Source organism: Rhinolophus ferrumequinum, chromosome 11, assembly GCF_004115265.2.
Source record: "Rhinolophus ferrumequinum isolate MPI-CBG mRhiFer1 chromosome 11, mRhiFer1_v1.p, whole genome shotgun sequence".
Taxonomy (NCBI): domain Eukaryota; kingdom Metazoa; phylum Chordata; class Mammalia; order Chiroptera; family Rhinolophidae; genus Rhinolophus; species Rhinolophus ferrumequinum.
Genome location: NC_046294.1, coordinates 11,344,485 through 11,359,661, shown reverse-complemented (window position 1 = coordinate 11,359,661; position 15,177 = coordinate 11,344,485). Strand labels below are relative to the sequence as shown.

At 44.3% G+C, this 15,177-nt stretch overlaps 2 pseudogenes; both read right to left on the bottom strand.

Annotated features, from left to right (window-relative positions):
* Nucleotides 1-5,711: 5,711 nt before the first annotated feature.
* On the bottom strand, nucleotides 5,712-6,473 carry LOC117031065 (olfactory receptor 5L2-like; annotated as a pseudogene).
* Nucleotides 6,474-8,745: 2,272 nt separating this feature from the next.
* LOC117031064 (60S ribosomal protein L37a-like) lies at nucleotides 8,746-11,023 on the bottom strand (annotated as a pseudogene).
* Nucleotides 11,024-15,177: the final 4,154 nt, after the last annotated feature.

The window sequence follows — 15,177 nt, the reverse complement described above, 5'->3', positions numbered from 1 at the left end:
GTTCTCTGCTCCACGTGATGTAAACTGAGGTCACTCACTCAGCGGCATGCTGCTAGCAGCTGGGCTGTCCGGTGCTCAGTGTTTTTCCACGTATCCTCGCCACATGGCTGGCTGGGCTTCCTCACAACATGGTGGTCTCAGGGTGGGCTTCCAGGGTGGGGGAAGTGGAAGCCAGCAGTCCTCGTTATGGCTAGGCCTGGACTTGGCACATCATCATATCTGCTGTAGGCTGTTGGTCAAAGCAAATCCCAAGTGGCGTTGCCAGGTAAAATACATGGTGCCCAGTTAAATTTGAATTTTCGATAAATAATGTGATATTGTGACATACTTATGCTCAAAGATTACTCATTGTTTATCTCTGAAATTCAATTCTGACCTGCCATATCTGGCAATCCTAGTCACAGGACCAGTCCAGATTCATGGGGAGGGGAAACAGACCCTCTCTCCCCATCCACAGCCCACCTTGATGGGAGGAATGGCATGTGTATTGAGAGAAGGAAGGAATTCATGGTGGCTATCCTTGGAGACTCTGCCTTAGGGGTCCGTGAAGTACTTCCTAAATGGTGGAGACCATAAAGCACACTGGGTAAGCCTGGGCACTCCAGACTCTGGGTGTCAAGCCTGCTTCTGCCACTTGTTAATTATGTAACTTCAGGTAAGTTACTTCACCCTTTGGTTACTCGTCTTAAAAATGGGGCCATTAGGAGTTTGTGCCCCATGGGAATGGTTGGGAGGATTTTATGGGAAGATGAAAATCAAGTGCTTGACATACAGTAGGTTTTGAATAAATGGCAGCTATCGTTACGGCAGCATTTCAAGTGAAGGTCTGACTAACATTCCAGTCCTACTTAGTCAGAGAGTGAAGTCAGAGCCTCCGACTCCCACCCTTGTGTCCCTCAGAGGATCGCACTGAAGGTGGCACCATTTCTGATACTGCGCTGCACTGGCAGAGTGCCCAGTTGTACGTTGGTACTTTCCTCAGGTTTGCCCTGGAGACAAGCCACACCACACAGGTGACCTGCACACAGTAGAAAATCCCCCCAAATAACAATATTAGCACAGCTGTATCACTTTCCCAAGGTTTTAGTCAGGCTGGGAGCCTGTCATCTGAGAGTCATGTAGCACAGAGGATGGACCCCTAGGGAGAAACAAAGGAAAACGGCAGAGTTTACATGAAGCAGATATTGGGTTGAAGAAGTTAAGGCTGAGATAGTGGGGCTTTTCGGAATAATGCTAGCAAGATCCTTCTCACCAGCGCTTCTCGTAAAATGGAGATATCTTCAGGCTCCTTCAAGTGCAGGAATGACTTGAGCAGGGGGAGAGACTGAGAAAGCAGCTTGACTGCATCCCTGGAATGGATTATTTTGCCTTTTCCACACTGAGAAGCTGTGAGCCCCACAGTGGATGGGCGATCAGTGAGCTGGACCCACTGATCGCTGGCAGACTGGGAGCCTTTTGCTATATGTGGATTTACCCAGAGTGTGACAGTCACACTGAGGGAAAACTCTGGTTGAGGGAAAGAGGTGCCAGGAGCTGGGAGACAGCTCCCCAAGGAGGTCCACTGTGGCACGTCGGTGCTGGGGCTGCCGGGGCTGCCAGGACAGTGACCCACATTTGGGTGGAGCGTTTGAGCACAGGTGTTGAGAAGGAGAGTCAGATGAGAACCGTGAGAAAGCTTGAAGAAATCTCATCCTGCCATAGATCCTCAGGCCTTTCTCGGGTCTTCCTTCTTGCGTTGGTCCTCCTAGGGCACAATCTGAGAGCTCGCCCGCCTTCTCACGTCACTTGTTTACTGGTACGTTGTAAATTGAGCTATGGAGTCATTTTTATAAAGAATTGCAGTTTTGAGCACAGGTGAGTAGAAGAAGGACACCGCACTGTTCAGACCCCGAGGCCATGCTTCAGGTGTATTGTTCCTCGGGCAGCACTTCACAGGTTTGTGCGCATAGAGTTTTCTGGGTGATAATGACTCTGGAGGGCTGGCCTTGAAACCTCAGTCTTTCAGAATGATGACAAACATCATACTTTATAAGCATTGTCCAGTAGAAGAATGGGCTCTGAGATTGACTGGTGTCCCCTCCATTGAGCAAATCCATCTTTACAAAGCTCACTCCACACATTCTGGTGAGCCAGTCTCGCTTCCCATCTTACTCGGCTTCTTGGGGCTGGTGGCCAGTGTCTCTGAGGTCCTGGAGGGGGTAGGGATGAAACTGACGAAACTGCGTCTATGACACTCTTGGTGTAGAAGTGGGGGAACAGTGTCCAGTACCCAGTACCCTGACCTGTGGAGAAGGGAGTATGGCCACTCTCAGGCAGGATCCAAGAATGTTCTGGAGAGGACCTGCCCATCTGTCCTTCTTTGTGATACTACTTGCCTCCGACAGCTCTAGCTGGAGATGTCCTTAGATTGTCTTGGATTCTTTCTCTACAGGAAGGCCTCTGTCTCACCTCCATTTGATATCTTCCATCCTGCCCCAACTTGTCTCTGGAAGTGATGCCTGGAGGGATTGTACACTTGGTGAGTGGTAGCTGTCAACTGCTGGAAAGCCTGAATTTTCCGCGAAAGATCCCAATGCCAGGCCTGATTCCCCACTTCATCGCAGCGTCTCTCCTCCCAGGGCTTCTAGGGTTAGTTGGAATGAATTTGAGACCCTTGAGCACAAGATTAACATCCAGGAGATTCAAAGCGTTTTACCCCCTTTTCCATTTGTAAACAGAAGATTTGGGGATCATCTCTGTTCCGCATAGGACAGACCTGACGCCCAGCAAGGCTAACTGAGTTTCCCTCAGGTGATAGAGACAGTGTTGTTGAATCATTCATTCAACATTGACTGTTTGCCAGCACGGGGGTCTGCTGCAGCCCAGTGCTCTGGCTGCCTGGCCAGGACAGACTAGTCCTTCTTTTGGCACCGGCGACTGGATCTGAACCGTTACTTTACCTTTGGCTTCACTTCCATCCAATAGAAAGTTCCAGATCTTCAGGTACTGGGTGGGCTCTGATGGTCTGAAGACATAGTGTAAATAATAAATTAATTCCAATGCTCTTGAGAGAGATGACATCTGACCTAATTTTCCAGTAACATTTCAATGACCCCTGTTCTGTTCAGTGCCAGGTGGTTTCAGACGAAGGGAGAAGGGAGGAGATGGCAGTGTGTGTGACGCCAAAGGAGCTGGGTACCTTGTCTCCCTGCGCAAGCTTTGCCATGTCACCATCTGCTCCTATACTCACCCCTCTGCTTTGTCTTCCCTCCATTCCTCTTAGGTCACTCACCAATCAATTTCTAGGAAGCCTGCTTACTTCTTAGTTTGTGACTCAGTTTTCCAGGGCTGTGGGGTGATGGACGCTCAGGAATTGGTGAGCTTAGGAGGCAGAGTCAGAGTTTACTAGGGTGATGAAGGAGGGGTTGGCACTTCCTTCTCTGTGCCCTGCTCCTCTGTGTCTCCTTGGCCCCAAGGGAAATTATTATTCAAAAGAAAGGAAAGCATGTAACTTATTTTCATGAAAAGATTTCAGTCCTTAAAATTCTGAGTCTGGGATGGAGTGTTGGGGTAGTGATGGTGGTAGGGGATTGTCTGGACCTGCTATAGTCTTAGTGTGTGTGATGTTTAATTTTTTGTGTTAACTCGACTGGGCTATGGGGTGCCTGAATAGCCAGTAAAAAATTATTTCTGGGTGTGTCTATGAGAGGTTTCCTGAAGATATTAGCTTTTGAATCAGTAGGCTGAGTAAAGAAGATTATCCTCACAATGCTGATGGGCACCATCCAATCTGCTGAGGGCTTGAATAGAACAAAATGGCGGAGGAAGGTCAAGTTTGCTTCTTTTGCTTGAGCTGGGACATCCATCTCTTCCTGCCCTCGGACATTAGTGCTGCTGCTTCCTGGGCCTTTGGATTGTCACCAGGACTTACACCATTAGCCCCCCACCCAGTTTTCAGGCCTTTGGATTCAGACTGAATTACACCACTGGCTTTCCTGGTTCTCTAGTTTGCAGATGGTATATTATGGGACTTGTCAGCCTCCATAATTGTGTGAGCCAATTCCTGTAATAAATCTCCTCTTATATCTACATATCTATATCTTATGTATACGTCTATTATAACTATATCATCTATATATCATTGATATCTATATATCTATATCTATATATCATCTATATCTATCTATCACCTATGTATCATCTCTTACTGATTCTGTTTCTCGGGAGAGTACTAACTAACACAGTATGTTAAGAAAAACTACCCCAAATCTGTACATAAAGCCAGGAGATGATTCTAGTATCATCATTAAGCATTGATCAACAGATCTAAGAAAGTGTTGCTGCAGGTGAACACGATGGTTTCCTTTGGTAGAGATGCAATTGCTTCTCTGTGTTCATGGGTCTCACACACAGCTGTGCTGGTTCAACCCAACTCACCTAAACCTCCCCCTTTTTCCTCCCCACCAGGCCCTACAGTGGTCAGGTTTTGTATTTCCCTCTTCCCCATTTACACCATCCACGTTCCTAGTGCCATGCTTATTTGTCCCTCTCCCCAGGTGATTCATAAACTGAAGTAATTCTGTGGATTTAGGAACTCAGAGCTAGAGGTGACCAAGTGAAACAAAAGCCATTTACACCCCACCCATATGTCCTCAGATTTCCCAGCTAGGTCGGCAGGGATGTGAAGATTCTACCTCACCTGGAACGGGGTTCAAGCCAATTTTATTTGAATCTCAAAAGATATTGAACCTCAGCTGACATCTGGGTTTCACAATAAATCCCACCTCTTTTTTCCCCTCTTAAATTAGTAAGATTGATTTGTGTTACAATAAAAAAGGGTTTTGTCTAAAGACATAAAGGTAATTTGATTTTGATTGAAAAAAGTTATATGGTCTTTCAGCTTCTTATTTTAAATTGGCCATTTATGTAGAAACGATAGTTCTTTATTACTGTAGAGCACATTCTGGTCCCCGGCTAATTATCGTGGAGGTTTCTGTACTGGGGGCTCCTTTCTCGCCCACAGAATCAAGTGATTACTGTCTCCTTCCTGTACTCAAACCCCACATGGATCATTTCTCTAATATCATGTATTCAGAAGGGCAATATTCCCTATAGGGCCTTGTAAGGAAGGTTGCTCTGGTTGAAATATGTCATTTTTACTGTTTGGCATTCAATAGTCCTTTCTATATTTGGAAACTCTCAAGATAGGAGGCTGGTAGAATCAGACTCCCACTTCTGAAGTGAAAGGTGGTCCCATTTCTACCCCTCAGGACCCTGAAAGACAGGAGTGTGGATGGAGGGTATCAGTGGATGTAAGACGTCCATGGTGCGTGTAGCATATTGAGGGCTGTAGAATATCTGTGTTACCAAAAAGGGCTTGAACTGCAGGGAGTGATGAAAAGGTTTAGGGTCAGAGATGATATGTGATTGGAGGCTCCAGAGGGTGGTTTGGTGGCTGGTGTGGGGGGCTTTGTCCAGCAGCTGAGCCATGGTGCGTGCCCAGGGGCAGCAGGGCTAGCCATAGCAATGCAGAATGCCCAAAGGCGGTGCTGCCCTGTCATGGCAGCCTACACGAACCATTCTTGTGGCAGGCTCTTAGCAGTGCATGGCCTCTCTTGGTTCGTGTCCCAGCTGGGTTCTCTAGGCTTCTCCTCTATTTTATGAGCTACCAGACACCTTTCTAACAAATTCCTTTTCTGCTTAGGTTAAGGACCCTAACTTGTACCGCAGCCTCAATTCCTTATTCTGTAGGCTGTGTAGGACAGGGGATTCAGCACGGGGATGACAATGCCGTAGAACACAGACAAGACCTTGTTATAGGTGGAAGCACTTTCGGGGTTGGGTTGGCCAAGGACATGGAACACAGACCCACAGAAGAGGGGCAGGGCAGTGAGCGGGGAGGCACAAGTGGAGAAGGCCTTGTGCTGGGCCTCCAAGGCCTCAGCCTACTGATTGTGACCAGGATATAGGCGTAAGATGACTGAGAGTGGGGACAGTGGGGACAGTGACCAAGACAGAAAAGAGGAGCAGGATGATATTGGCCACAGTGGAGTCTGAGCAAGCACAGGGGGCATGTCACAGAAGTAGTGATCAGTGATGCTGGACCACGGAGGGCAGGACGAAGGCATTCCCTGTCTGCAGAATGGAAATGAACATCCCGTAGTGTAGGTTATCACCACCAGCTGGACACACAAGTGCTTGGACATAGTGGGACGGGAGAGGAGAGGGTGGCAGATGGCCATAAATTGGTCACAGGCCATGATGGCTGGGAGCAGATACGCCCCTGTGCCATGGAGGGTCACGAGGGCCATCTGGACCACACAGCCCACAAAGGCGATGGACTGGTCAGCGGTGAGAAAGCTGATTAGCAGCCTGAGGGTGAACAGGAAGGAAGTGCAGATGTCAAGGAAGGAGAGCACGCTCAGGAGGAAGTGCATGGGGGTGTGGAGGGTGGAGCTGGCAGGGATCAGGTCTGTCACACCCAGGGGGCGCATCAGTCACCAGGAAGATAGCAAAGAGGAATTGTTTTTGGTCTGCCCGGTCTGTGAGGCCCAGCAGGATGAATCTCGTCACTGGTGTGATTCCGCCCCAATGCCATGCCACTGGTGTGTTTTCCACATGGCAATGAACAAGAGGCAGAGAAACAAAAATGTTAACATTCTCATCAGATGTAGCCTTTAACCTCTTCTACAACTGAAAAACGGATGCATCAGACTGCCCTAAATCCCACCTCAATCCCATTGTGTCACACTCATGCTTATATGCTCAGGGTTCCCTGTCCATCTTAGGATAATGTCTAAATTCTTTAGCCTTCCAAATGTCCTCTGTGAAACACCTCCATGCTACCCTGCTCTCAGTTTACCCTCTAGAAATTCTGAACAACCTCTACAAACACACCATGTTATTGCAAATGTCCATGCCTTTCCATGTTTTATACATTCTTCTTGGATGGTCCTTTGGTCTCTGCTAAGCCAGCTTAGAGGTCTGTTCCCTTTTCCTCTTCCCTAAATTTCACAGGTACTCCTTAAGTTGAAGTAATGGCACTATAATTTTACACTGAAAAAATGCCCGTCCATCTTTCCTATTGGATTTTCTTACTCCTAGTAGGAGGAGAGTTACTTAACATCTCAATAATTTGTGCCCTAATATCTATCCCGTGCCTGATGTCAATCAATGAGTATAGATTAATTTTCAATTAGATGAGAAAGTCTTCCTCACTTAGATAATATTGCAACTTGATCCTTTCAGTTGTTCTATCCCAAACCTTCTAGCCATTTTTTAGTTTATTATTTTTTTAAAATTTATTTTCCAATTACAGTTGACATACAATATTATATTAGTTTCAGGTATACAACATAGTGATTTGACAGTCATGTCACTTCTGAAATGATCCTCTTCTAGCCCTTTTTGACCCGTTTTTTCTCTCATTCCTCATCGAACCCCTCAGCAAATCATATTGGCTCTGCCTTCAAAATGTACCCCGACTTCCCGCCCTTTCTTTGGGAGACACCGTAGTATCTTGCTCGGGTTGTTGCAATTGCTCTTGATTGGCATCCCATGTCCCTAGTATGAGGAAGAAGCATAGTGATTGTTACCACAGGAGAGCAAGCGAGAACCCTCACAAAGGCCCTGAAAGCCCCGCTCTGCTGCTCTGTAACTCTCTTTACTTCTCTGTTCTCTCTCCCTTTCTCACCCTTGCTTACTCTGTTCTACCTACATGTGCGTCCTTGGTCCTCTTAGGACATATCAGGTATGGCTGAGGATCTCTGCACTAACTGGCCCCTCCCCTTGGAATACTCTTGTTTCAGTTAGCTCTATGTCCCCTTCCCTCATCTCTTTTAAGTTTTGGCTCAAATGTCATCTGTTTGTGAAGCCCTCCCAAAGGATCTTATTTAAAATGAAACCCCTCCCCTGCCTACAGCGCTCTCTGTTTAATTTTCTTCCTCATAGGACTTATTCTTTTCTAACATACTATATACAAGACTGATTAATTTTGTTTATGATCTCTATGCGGACATTAGGATGCAAGGACCATGAAGCCAGGCATTTGTGTCAATTTTGTTCATTGCTCTATCTCCAGCGACTGACACATGGTAGGATCGCAATAAACAGATGTTGAATGGGTGAATAAATGCTGTAAAGAAGATACAGAGTGTCTTCAAGGCAAATCAGGCTGCAAAGAGGATAGTTAGATGGTGGTGAGTTCACAATTTCACATGTCCAAAGGTGAAAAAAATCGGAGAATAATTAGGATAAAAATTCGGTAAGAGTATAATTGAGAGATGAGGCACTGGATTGTGAAACCCAATACGGGCTGAAAGCCAGAGCCTGTAGTGCCTTGTTGTCATAACAGCGGAACCTGACTGTGAAGGGGTTCAGCTGGTTATCAGGCTAGGTGAGCTGAACGCTCTAGGGAGGAGGTCCCATGTCCCCTTCTTCCTGTCCTGAAGTTTTGGCCCAAACCCCTGAATCCACAACCCTCCTCTTGAATCTCTGAAAATCATAAATTTGTAACTCCAGTTGCTCTGGAGGCTTTAAGGATGATTCTTCTCATGTGGATGTACACTTTGCACCTTATACTGGTAATTTGTGTAAGATATGTTTATAAAACGATACTTTTTATAGCTACTGAAAAATTGGAAGGATTTTAATTACCAAGTCTTTTTTGAAAAGATAAAATCAAGGCAATGCAAACTAGAATGTCTAATTAATAAAATGAACGAACCAAAGTAATTTTGTTACGTAAATTAACCCATTTATTATAGGTTAGCAATGTTTCAAATTGTGGAGCTTCTGTGGGTCTTTCAATTCCTTCAGTCTTCTGACGGCAGACTTTACTGGGATGACAGAAGTGGTATTGCAGGTCCAGACACCACCAGTCACTGTTCTCATGCGGGAACCACAATTTGACTGTTCATCTTGGTTTTGCCACAGAAGGAGCAAGTGTATTTGGTGTGAGGGCTGATTTCAATTTTCTTCACCATTTTTCTGAGGGAGGTGCCATAATCGGTCCTGTATTTACCAACAATTCCGACCTCCTTGGTGCATTTAGCCAAGTCAGAACCAAGATAGTAAGTTTTCGTTAACAATACTGTTTAGTATGAACTTGAATACATATTTGAATATATACATATTGCATATGTATACTATTTAAGGTGTGTGAAACAATTAAGAGTATCTGCTTAATTTGACTTGAAATATGGAGGATGATTAACTGAATCGAATGAACTAAATTAATTTGACTAAAATAATTTGACTACTAAAATGCAGAAGAACTTTTGATTTATTAAATATATACATTTTGATTTAGTACTTTTCAGGAATTGTTTAAATGCTTATGAAGGCCTTTGAAGGGTTAGGAAATCATGTACATTAAATTTGTGATTGTAGTTTAAAAAGTTTAAGAGCATTTAATTAATCAAATTTATAAATAGTGTTTAAATGTCTAAGAGAATGTGCTTCTATAGATTTTTTTTTTGTGACTTTACTTTGAATTGTTTAAGGGAATTTGATTGTAAACAATGCTTAAATTATTTAGGGGGATTTAATCTGTTAAATTTTGGGGCTAAGGGATCATTAAGCAAAGATTAAATGTGATTTTTTTGAAATTTTAACAACATTACTAGATGTACAATTAAATTTATTATATTTGGAAATTACATTTAATGACCTAAGAAAAATTAAGTTCTAAATTTACAATGTAAAATATTATAATCAATTAACAAATGGATTTAGATAATCCTTTCCATGCTCAAAAGATCTGGACATTAAAAAAATGTCGCTTGTAACACAGCACTTTGTGGGAACTCAAACACTTGTGGATTTGAATGTACTGAGAGGAGAAACAGGAAGGAGCCACAGGATTGAGACCTTAATTCTCTGAGGAGTGGGGTTGGGGAGCACAGTGTGGTGCAGGGAACTCTCCCGGGAGCTGCCAGACCTGGGAATGGGCCCAGTTCTTCCACGCTTTGTAGTGTGACACTGGGCAAGTCACTGGAGAAAGCTGAGTCCTACGTATTCATCTGCGAAGTCCAGAGGACAATACTTGGCTGGGCTTTTGGGATTTACAGGAGGACTTAGATGGTAAAAACAGAGAGGCTTTGAAAAGAATGAAGTGCTTAATAATCCTGGGTGGTTTTGGAGTGAGGAAGAAATATTATGATGGAGGAAGCAAATATTTGTGGTGCAGGGGCTGACCCTACAGAGCAGGGTTCACTTTAGTGGGGCTCTGGTACCTGCCCAGTCTGCCCTTTGGGTGTGTCGTCCTTGGAGGTGCCCGGCTGATCCCTGGCCCACGTTCGAAGCTGGCCACTGTGGTATGGGAGAGCCACCTCACTATGGAAAATTTCCCCTGGTTTTGAGTACTCTTCTAATCAGTTTCTGAACCCTAGACTAAAGATTGCTCCTAGCCTGAACCACAGAACGTCTCTCACCCCTGCATAACTACTTAAAAGCCTGTGACTTCCCAACATCCCCAAGCCATTCCGGACCTAACTCTTGGATAATTCCAACCCAGAGACCAAATAGGTGTTAACATTCCCCCAGGCCAGTATACTTGTTGATTGTAATCACTGAAGCCTAATGTTCTTTCCAACCCATTCTGGGCCCAGCTCCTGGACAATTGACGCCACCTAAGTTACTGGTTGAATGGCCACAGACTCTATAGAGCTAGTGGATTTATTAATTAAAATCTATCTTTCCTCATTTAGGGGCCTTGGGGATACAGAGGATACCCCAGCAAGATTGCCAGTCGCAACCGAAGAAGCCAACATGGTCTTCCAGGCAGATCTCGAGACCCCTTCCTCTCATCTAAGATCAGACAGGGTGAGAGTTCTGTGAATCCCCCAATAGGGAGGGACAGCTCTACGCCCCTGCCGAGCAGGAAGCAGATACAGAAAAACAGACCTCCTGCCCCTCAACTTCCCATAGAGATGTTATGGGGATCACGTCTCTCAAGGGACACAAGGCAGGCAGTTACAGACAGGCATCGGGTCTCTGCATTACCGCCCAAAAGCCCTCCCCTCTCTGCCCAAAACGTCCCCATCGCATTGTAATTCTCTACCCCTATGAGGAACAAATGGGTACCAAATACCCAACTAGATTAAACCGGCCACTCACACCTGTGCGGTAAAGGCCACAACGACATTCATTTCACCTGGGCTTCATTATACCATAATTATAAAATCATGCATATGCCTGGAAATTTATCATAACAGACTGAATTCTGGGAAGGAACATGCACCCTCTAAAAAGATGAGGTAATAGCCTCTTGTCAATCACAGGTGTCAATCAAGTGGTCCCACGCCCGGAAAGGAACAGTCCATTCTAGAGAAAAAAGGATACAGACTCCAAGACCTTGCCAGTCAGGCCCCTTTTTGAGCCTTTTGAGCCTCTTCTTTTGCTCGGAGCCTGCTCCAAACCCTTTGGAGTGTCCTTTTTCTCCTAATAATGCCGCCTTGAGCCTTGAGCCCCTTGGCCCTTTGAGCCTCCTGAGCCTTGCCTTTGCTCGGTGCGCATTCCAAATCCTTTGGAGTGTACTTTTTCTTCTAATAAACTTTTTTCACCGCTTTATTTCTGTGTCTCGATCAATTATTTGTTCAAGACGCCAAGAACCTGGACACCATGCCGAGAAGAGCCCACTCTCTGGTAACAACTAGGCCTGGCAGCCCTGCGGCCTCCTGGGAGGGGACCTGCTGCAGGCCAAGTTCAGTCACAGTCTATGATCTGCCTGGGGCCACCTGGCATGAGCCACAAAAACCATCCAGAGATAGCTGCCACCTGCACTGTGCTTGGAGATGCTTTGAGAGGCCAAACCCTGAACCAAGGCCAGCTGTTGTTAGGGCTGGGCTTAGGGCTGCTCAGCCAGACGTAAGGGACATGCTGAAGCCAGGTGCTGCTTGTTTGGGTTTTATACACTTTTGAGAGATTTTAGGAAAGTCCCCAGCATGAGCCAAGGCAGGCCATTTATATGAAAAGCCACTGGAAGCAGCTTGGGTGTGCCTGAAAGTTGGGTAGGGGGTGGTCTCAGGGAATCAGTAGGGCGGCAAAGATGAAAGGTGATAGCCAATTTGATGGATACTCAGACATTGGGTCTGCCTGTTTGCAGACACAGGGAGGGGGAGGGCTCAACAAAGAAATAATGGTTTCCACCAGCAACTCCATCTGGGAGAAAGCTGCCCTTCTAGCCCTCACTCTGAAGCCAGATAATTCAGTTACTCCCTGGATGTCCCTGGCGCCTTTTGAGCTGCTGCCTCAGCGTTGGAACTTGGAGTGAGCGAGTCCGCCAGTGAGTACATCTGTGTGTGGGCCCTTTAAGAGGAGCATCTGGGACTGTAGCTGCCCTCATCTCACTCAGCCACAATCTCTGCTGGTTTTCACAGCCAGAAGTTATGGGGACTTCTCTCCTCGGCACTGAAACCCTGGGTTGGGGAGTGGCTGGGACCTCCTGATTTTTAATGGTCACGTGAGTGTGGGACCAGCCCGTTCAGTGTCTCTGCCCCTCCTGTCAGTCTCGAGGTGGCTTCTTCTGTATGTCCATAATTGTAGGGCTTCGGTTCAGCTAGACTTCAGGCGATTCTCAATAATGGTTGTGCTGTGGTTTAGTTGTAATTGATGTGGTCCTGAGAGGAGGTGAGCACAGTGTTTACCTACTCTGCCATCTTGACCAGAAATCACAGTGGGACTTTTCATTTATAATTGGGTGTAATTTGGCAACATTTTTCTTAAGGATTTTTGCATCTATTAGCATGAGAGAGATTGACCTATAATTTACTTTTCTTATGTGTTCTTCTGACATTATGGATTTGGGTTCTGCCGGCCTTATAAAAGGGTTGGGAACTTTTACTAAAAGGGATTCCTTTTACTCTTGCCTCAATGTTTGGAAATTGCACTTGTGAAGACTTCTGAACCAGGAGTTTGCTTTGTGGGAAGGTTTTTTTATATGTATTCAATTTCTTGATGAATTATAGGACTATATAGGTACTTTTCTTGTGTCAGTTTTGGTAAATTTGGTAGATATTGGAGCTACTGAAGTAAAGTCCACATGGGCTTCATTCCTACCTCTACAGGTGGAAGGAACCCTAAAAGTAGGTGAGGAATCCCAGGTGTGATTAATGGACCCAGGTCAGTGTTTTGATGGTGTGTGGCAGGAAGTCATAATGAGTGTGAGAGAGGGCAAGTGCATATAACTGTGTATTTACAATGAAATTAAGATTTACCTCTAGATGCATTTAAAATTATTCCAGTAGCTGTGTGTCTCTGATAAGGTTAAGAAATAATAACACTAAGCATTCAGCTTATTCCGCATTTTTTGAGCCACAGTGGTACTGGGAAATTGGCACCAACAACCTAGTATTTCTAACAATGTTTTAAAATTTTCCTTGTTTTTCTATGGTGGCATAAGCTCATATCAGTTTGGCCATATAGAAAAACAGATATTCTTTTGAATGTCTTTAGGTGTAGGTCTCCATTAAGGTAACTTATTGAGTGAGCAAGTAAAGCCCCACTGGAGATATAGGTGAAAGGCTGCATGGCATTGGATAGAGGAAATTTGTGATTGAAGGTCTGAGTCTAAACATTCTGAATACAGGGCAAAGGAAATCATCTTATAATTCTTGGATTACATGCAACTGATTGAAAAAGCTATGGAGGTAAGGATGAAGAATTCAGCTCTTTGGGAATTGGTGTATAATCCAAGGAGATTGGCTCATTAATCAGTTTTGGTAATTTCTAGGGAGGGACAGAAGAAATGGTAATGGGACAAGGGACTTGAGGGTATATGAAAAAAGTGATGGTAATGATTGATCACAGAATCTAAGCTGAGTAAGGAGGAAGTGAAGAGGTCGAGAGACTTGAATCCCAGGTTCCTGCTCAAATGTCATCTTATTAGAGAGAACTTTTCTGACCTTACTTGAATAGCAATGCCCAACTCCTTATTCTCCCTCCCTCTTATTTTTTATAGCACTCGTTACCATCTGCAATAGAATATCCTTAGTTATTTTTTCTGGTCTGCCTTCTCCACAAGAATGGAAGACCCATGAGGACAGGAATTGTCTGTTTTGTTCACTGATATGTTCCCAGGGCCTAGAGGGCACTGGAGCAGAATAGATGCTCAATAAATGTGAGGCATGAATAAATATATAGATCAAACAAACAAAGAAAAGCAAGTCACATAACCAAATGTCCAATATAATCCTGTGTGTGTCTACACTGTTTCCCTGAAAATAAGACCTAGCTGGACAATCAGCTCTAATGCGTCTTTTGGAGCAAAAATTAACATAAGACCCGGTATTATATTTATATTATATTATATTATATTATATTATATTATATTATATTATATTATATTATATTATGACCTGGTCTTATATTATAGTAAAATAAGACCGGGTCTTATATTAATTTTTGCTCCAAAAGATGCATTAGATCTGATTGTCCAGCTAGGTCTTATTTTTGGGGAAACATGATATATGTGTGTGCATGAACAATATATCTAAAGGCCTGTAAGGATACATGCTGAGATGTTAACAATGGTTATCTCAAGGTAGGGAGATAGTGGTGGGGCTTTCACTGTACGCCAAAGTCTGGTCTTAATCCAGATGGATTTCTGAAATGGAGGCTAGTAAATCCAAATAGAAGCAAAGATTCTAGGATGCAGGATCCAAGGGAAAAGATAATCTGTACATGTATTTTGCACATTTCCTGAAGGTTTGAAACAGTAGTTGAGATGATATATCACATTATGCACAGGAAAAGCTATAGATGAGCGATGTCAATTCTGCAAGAAAAGACAAAGACCTAGAGATAATAAAAATAGGAATTTCTGAATTGGATGACTTTAGGATTTTAAACTGTAAATTTGGGTGTGTAGAACTTTTCTGTTTTCTGATTGAAGGTGAAATTAATCAGTAAAGCGTATCTGCCTGGGGAAGGAGCTGTAGTGAAATGGTTAATGGAAAAATACAAGATCCAGGGATTACAGACACCGGTTGTTCTAGACAAACAATTAGATTGTTCAACTGGGAGAATGGGGCATATTGTACAAAGTTTGGAGAAATTTTAAATGGGCATGTAGGTCCCCACTAGTTCTGGTATTCAAGTTTGGTTGTTTATACAAAGGATTCATTTATGCTTGAATGGATTGCTGTCTTCCTTTGGTATCTGTTAGCCAACTGGGATTAATTTGTTTCTAAAACAGTA